The 6,828-nt window shown below is 38.0% G+C and overlaps 1 non-coding gene across 1 annotated transcript; it reads left to right on the top strand.

Annotated features, from left to right (window-relative positions):
* Positions 1-5,261: 5,261 nt before the first annotated feature.
* LOC131181207 (small nucleolar RNA R71) lies at positions 5,262-5,368 on the top strand. Its single transcript, XR_009149835.1, has one exon. It is a non-coding gene; the product is annotated as a small nucleolar RNA R71 (small nucleolar RNA).
* The last annotated feature ends 1,460 nt before the right edge of the window (positions 5,369-6,828 follow it).

The following is a 6,828-nucleotide window of genomic DNA, read 5'->3' as shown; positions in this document are numbered from 1 at the left end:
GTAACCTTCTGTCTCTCAGTTATTTTGCTAGAGACATTACACGGTCCGTGTAATTTGGGATATGGACCCGTGTAAATTTCTATCTCCTGAAGGGTCGAGATTGCATGAAATTTATGGATTTCTAGAAGGTTACATGGGGCGTGTACTACCAGTACACGACTCGTGTAATTTACTAATTTTTCAAATCTTTGGTAGATGAAAAATTTTATCATCATAACACATGAAATGAATGCAAAGATTAACAATAGAGTTACTTCTCTAGTTTTGTTCAATTTTCCCTTTTGTGGTTTTGACTTGGTGATTCCCTTCCTCTCTTGATCTCTATTCCCCTTTTCAAAAATCCTAGAAAATGAAATGCTAATGAGTACGAAACAAAAATTCAATATTGAAGAAAAAAGAAAAGAAGAAAAGTTCAGAAAAATTTTGGGTTGCCTCCTAAAAAGTGCTTGTTTATAGTCTTTAGCTGGACTTTGCTTGTTTATGGTCTGTCAGTAGGAGGATTGAGAGTGTAATTTACTCCCATTTCTATGGGTTCTCCCTGAAAGTAAGGTTCAGCCTCTGCCCATTGACCTTGAATGCGCCTGAGGTTTCGCTCTATACCTCTATTGCTCCATGTGGGAAGACTTGGGTGACCTTGAAAGGTCCGGACCATCTTGATTTCAGCTTCCCTGGAAAGTGTTTCAATCGAGAGTTGAATAAGAGGACAAAATCTCTTTCTTTTATCTCTTTCCTTGCTATGCGCCTGTCATACCATATTTTGGTTTTATCCTTAAAGATTTTGGCATTTTCGTATGCATCTTGTCCGATTTCTTCCAACTCATTCAATTGTAAGAGCCTTTTCTCACCAGCAGCTTTGAGGTCAAAGTTTAGTACCTGAATTGCCCAGTAGGCTTTATACTCAAGTTCAATAGGGAGATGGTATGATTTTCCATAAACCAGTCGGAAGGGTGTTATGCCAATTGGGGTTTTATATGCAGTGTGGTATGACCATAGTGCATCATCTAGCTTCATGCACCAGTCCTTCCTGGATCTATTTATATTTTTCTTTAGAATCTGCTTCAGTTCCTTGTTTGATATTTCTACTTAACCATTGGTTTGAGGATGATAAGGTATGGCCACCTTATGAGTTACTCCATACTTTTTTCAGCAGTGTTTTGAATTATTGGTTGCAGAAGTGGCTTCCTCCATCACCGATTATAGCTCGTGGTGTGCCAAATCTTGTGAAGATGTTATTCTTAAGGAAATTGGTGACCATTTTAGCATCGTTGGTTGGTGTTGCAATAGCTTCTACCCATCTTGACACATAATCAACTCTAACCAGAGTATACTTATTTCCACGAGAAGAGGGGAATGGGCCCATGAAGTCTATTCCCCATACATCAAATAATTCTATCTCAAGTATACCATGCAGTGGCATTTCATTCCTTCTTGAACTGTTACCTGTTCTTTGGCATTGATCACAAGCTAGCACAAAGGATCTTACATCCTTAAATAAATGTGGCCAGTAAAACCCTACTTGTAAAATCTTGGCTGCGATCTTTGAAGTTCCTAAATGTCCTCCATATAGTGATGAATGACAATGATAAATGATACTTTCCATATCTTCCTTTGGTATGCACCTTCTTATCAGCCCATTATTACATCTCTTGTACAGTAGGGGTTCCTCCCATAAGTAATATTTCACATCATGTAGGAATTTCTTCCTTTGCTGATAAGTTATGTTTGGAGGTAGTACCCTGCATACAAGAAAATTAATAAAGTCAGTGTACCATGGAGCTTTGGAGAATGCAAGTCATTGCTCATCAGGAAATGAATCATCAATTGGCAAATCTTCGAAGTCCTCTGTGTACTCCAATTTTAGTCTGGAAAGATGGTCAGCTACTATATTTTTGGATCCCTTTTTGTCCTTGATTTCAAAGTCAAATTCTTACAGGAGTTGAATCCATCGAATCAGTCTTGGTTTTAATTCCTTTTTGTTCATAAGGTATCAGATTGCAGCATGATCTGTGAATATAATGACTTTTGACCCGATGAGGTAAGATCTGAATTTGTCCATTGCAAATACCACTGCTAGGAATTCCTTCTCTGTGGTAGCATAATTGATTTGTGCATCATCGAGTGTTTTGCTAGCATAATAAATAGCATGGAGCTCTTTATCTTTTCTTTTCCCGAGCACTGCTCCAACTGCAAAGTCACTCATGTCGCACATCACCTCAAATGGTAGCTCCCAATTTGGTGGCTGCATTATTGGTGCTGATATCAGGGCCTCTTTGATTCTGTTAAAGGAGACAAGGCAATTTTCATCAAAATTAAAGGGAACATCTTGACTTAACAAGTTAGTAAGTGGCTTAGCTATTTTGGAAAAGTCTTTGATGAATCTTTTGTAGAATCCTGCATGTTCCAAAAAGCTTCGCACTCCCTTGACTGATGTTAGGGGTTGCATATTTTCAATGATCTCAATTTTTGTCTTATCAACTTCAATTCCTCTTTCTGATATCAAATGTCCCAGAACTATACCTTCCCTTACCATGAAATGGCATTTTTCCCAATTTAGGACCAAGTTTGATTCTTCACATCTTTGCAACACCTTAGATAAATTAGCTAGGCAATAATCAAAAGTAGTTCCATAGACAGAAAAATCATCCATAAAAACTTCCATGATATCTTTAATATAATCAGAAAAGATAGCCATCATGCATCTTTGAAAGGTAGCAGGGGCATTACAAAGACCAAAGGGCATTCTCCTATATGCAAATGTTTCATAGGGACAAGTGAATGTTGTCTTTTCTGGGTCTTCTAGGTGAATAGGAATTTGAAAGAATCCTGAATACCCATCTAGGTAACAGAAATAAGAGTGTTTTGCTAATCTTTCTAACATTTGGTCAATGAAGGGGAGGGGGAAATGGTCTTTTTTGGTGGCACTGTTCAATTTCCTATAATTAATGCACATTCGCCAACTAGTGACTACTCTAGTAAGGATTAGTTCATTGTTTGCATTTTGGATAATAGTTGTCCTACCTTTCTTAGAAACTACATGTACTGGACTAACCCATTTACTATGAGAAATTGGGTATATGATACCTGCATCTAATAGTTTTAAAATTTCTTTTTTGACTACTTCTTTCATGTTTGGGTTTAGTCTTCTTTGATGTTTGATTATGGGTTTACTGTTTTCTTCCATGGGTATCCTATGCATGCAAATCGAAGGGTTGGTCTCCTTCATGTCTTCTATTCTATACCCTAATGCTTTGCTATGGATCCTAAGTTCTCTTAACAATTTTTCCTCTTCTAACTTAGACAGGCTAGCATTGATTATAACAGGATAATTAGACTTTGAGTCCAGGAATGCATACTTTAGTGAAGATGGGAGAGGTTTAAGCTCTACCTATTTGGAGTTTTCCTGGAGCTTACCTTTGGTTTGTTCCTCCTTCAATTTCTCTATCTTGGAAGCCTTAGCTAAGGGTAGGGGTGGAGGAGCTGCCAACTGTTGTGCACATGCTGCTATTTCTATATTTTCATCATCCACTGTGTGGCTGTGCACAATACATGCTTCAAGAGGATCTTTAGGATGTGTCTTATGAAATTCCTCTTTAACTTGTTCGTCAATTATGTCAACCTTGAAGCATTCATCAGGTTCAAATTTGTTTTTCATTATGTCGAACGAGTTGAACTCCACTTCCTCTTCTCCTACCTTGAGGGTTAATCATCCATTTTTGACGTCTATGATGGCTCCAGCAGTTGCCAAGAATGATCTTCCCAAGATGATAGGAATTTAGACATCTTCTTCCATCTCAAGGACAACAAAGTCCACTAGAATGAAGAATTTGCCCACTTTGATAGGGATGTTCTCAAGTATCCCTATAGGATATTTAATGGATCGATCAGCCAATTGCAATGAGATTGTTGTGGGTTTCAATTCCCCAATCTCTAGCTTTTTTCATATTGATAGAGGCATTAGACTAACGCTTGCCCTATGATCGCAGAGGGCCTTATCTATTTTCTTATTACCAATGATACAGGGTATGGAGAAGCTTCCTGGATCCTTTAACTTTGGAGACAGTTTGTTTTGTAGAATGTCACTGCATTCCTCTGTTAGAGCTACTGTTCCATAGTCTTCTAACTTCCTTTTCTTTGATAGAATTTCCTTAAGAAATTTGGCATAAGATGGCATCTGAGAAAGTGCTTCAGTGAAGGGGATGTTAATGTAAAGTTTCTATAAAACTTTCAAAAACTTCCCAAACTGCTTGTCCAGTTTGACTTTCTGAAATCTCTAAGGAAAGGGTAGGGGAGGCTGGTATGGTTCTGGTAATTTCTTTGTCTTTCTTGCTTCCTCTTCCTAATCTTTCTTAGCTTTTTCTTCCTTTTTCTCTGCTTGGTCATTAGAATTTTCTATGGTTTCCTCTGTCGATTCTACCTCTGGTTGTACTGGAATTCTCCCACTCCTCAGTGCAACTGCTTTGCAATGCTCCCTTAGGTTCATTTCTGGTTGACTAGGCAGTTTTCCAGCAGCCTTACTTGAAGAACTTGCTTGCTGAGCAATTTGATTCTCTAGCATCTTGTTATGGGTAGCAAATTGGTCCATTCTGGAAGTCAACTATTTAATCAATTCAATTTGTTGTTGTTGAGCTGTTAGGAACCCTTCCATCATGGTTTCCATGGTTATTTTTGGTTCAGGTTGTTGAGGTTGGAGAGGTAGTGATGGCTGTGCAAAGTTCTGACCTCTGTTCTGAAATCCAGGGGGTGCTAGAGGTTTGTACCCTTGTTGCTTGTTTATTGTCTGGTTCTGCTGATTGGACCATGAGAAATTTGGGTGGTTTCTCCATCCAGGGTTGTAAGTATTTGAATACGGATTGTTTGGCTGCCTCTGGTTGAAGTTTTCTCCATTATTCACATAGTTCATCTGTGTTATAGGTTCATTGAAATTGTTGTATTCTGAATTCATGTATCCTCCTTCATAGCTGTCCTCATGTCGACTATTTGTACCAACTGTGTTGGCTTGCATTCTTTTGAGTTTCTTTGTGAGCTGATCAAACTAGGCATTTATCATGCTTAGGGCATCTACTTCCAGGACCCCTGTAGTTCTTCTTGCATTTCCTCTTTCATTTGACCACTCATAATTATGGTATGCAACCATTTCTAGAAGTTCAAGTGCTTGTGGCACTGTTTTCTCCATTAGATCACCCTCTGCAACTAAATCAACTGTGCTCCTTGTAGAGGCTAGTAATCCATTATAGAAATTTTGTACCAATAGCCAATCTTCTATGCCATGGTGTGGACATTACCTCTGTAGGTCTTTATATCTTTCCCATGCATCATAGAGTGACTCTCTTTCCTTTTGTCTGAAGGTGTTGAGCTCAAGCCTCAGCTTTGCGGTCTTTGCAGGTAGAAAATACCTTACTAGAAAAGCTTGAGAGAGGTTTTCCCAGGTAGTGAATGTTCCAGCCAATTGAGAAAGTAACCACTTCCTTGCTCTGTCCCGAATGGAGAATGGAAATGCTCTGAGTCTTATTGCTTGATCAGACACTCCATTTATCTTGAATGTATCACATAGGGCAAGAAAGCACTGGAGGTGATAGTGCAGGTCTTCTATTGGTGAACCTGCAAACTGGGTTTGTTGAATCATTTGGAGCCATGCTGGTTTTAATTCAAAGTTGTTGGCTTCCACTGTGGGTCTAGTGACACTGGGTTGAAATCCTTGGACAGATGGAGCTCTGTAATCTCTTAAGAGTCTTGGTCTGTCATTATTATCGGCCATGGTTGGGATTTCAGGATCTCCTTGACTATGCTCTTGATGTTTCCTTTCCCTCCTGATGGCTTTCAGGGTCTGTCTATTTCTGGATCACAGTCCAAAATTTCTTCTGGCTTTGTTCTGGTCATATACCAGATCGGGCACTTGAGAGAAAAGAAAAGAAATACAACCAGTAAAATAAAATTAATTAATAAATATAATTGCCTAAATCAGCTAAATCGCCTATCGCTTGATATTACTAAAACCAAAAACTCCCCGGCAATGACGCCAAAAACTTATTTCGCTATTTTGTAATCACCGTAAGTGCACATATCGCTAATAAGTAATAAAGTGATAAGTAGAGTATCGTTCCCATGAGGAATTTTGTTTAGCAAGTACTAATCTACACAGAAATCTTGATTGTCTAGGTTATCGAATACTTAAGGAATGAAGTTTGTTAACTTTAAACACTAAAATGGTAAACTTAAAACGAAATGATTTATTTGAAGCAATTCTGGAATTAAGATTTCACACTTGAATCATACTAGGGATGTTATCTCGTTTATTTAGTGAATTGAGGATCGTTTTCCTTGATGGAAATTAGTCCTAAGCTATCCTAAATCCTCTCTCAAGGCATCTAGGGTGTATTCTAGTTAACTCGAACCCTACTTTCATGGTGATCAAATTAATTAAAATCCTTTAAGACCTTTGACCAATTTTTAGCTTCCACAAAGGTATCAGCCTATGTCTAGGTCAGACTTCCTAGGTTCAAGATCTTGATTTTCTAATGTTAATCTTCACCTTTCAGTCCTTCAATTAACATCTACAATCATAACTAAGTGGGTACCAACACATAGCATTCATTAAGATCGCAAGAAATTAAATCAAGAAATGAATCTCAAATCCAATAAATAAAACTCAGTGTTCATCCATAATAATAATTACAAGAGCTACTCTCCCAAATCCAGAATAAGAAAACTACTCACTCATGGTGAGTTCAGCAAATGTCATGATAAAAAGTAAAAACAATAAAAAGAGAGTTATGCAAAAGAAATAAACAGTAAAAATTTGTCTAAGGAGATGAAACGAAGGAACCAAAG

This window comes from Hevea brasiliensis, chromosome 6 (assembly GCF_030052815.1).
Source record: "Hevea brasiliensis isolate MT/VB/25A 57/8 chromosome 6, ASM3005281v1, whole genome shotgun sequence".
Classification (NCBI taxonomy): Eukaryota; Viridiplantae; Streptophyta; class Magnoliopsida; order Malpighiales; family Euphorbiaceae; genus Hevea; species Hevea brasiliensis.
Note: the sequence above shows the minus strand (reverse complement) of the source record. Positions and strands in the feature narration are given on the sequence as shown.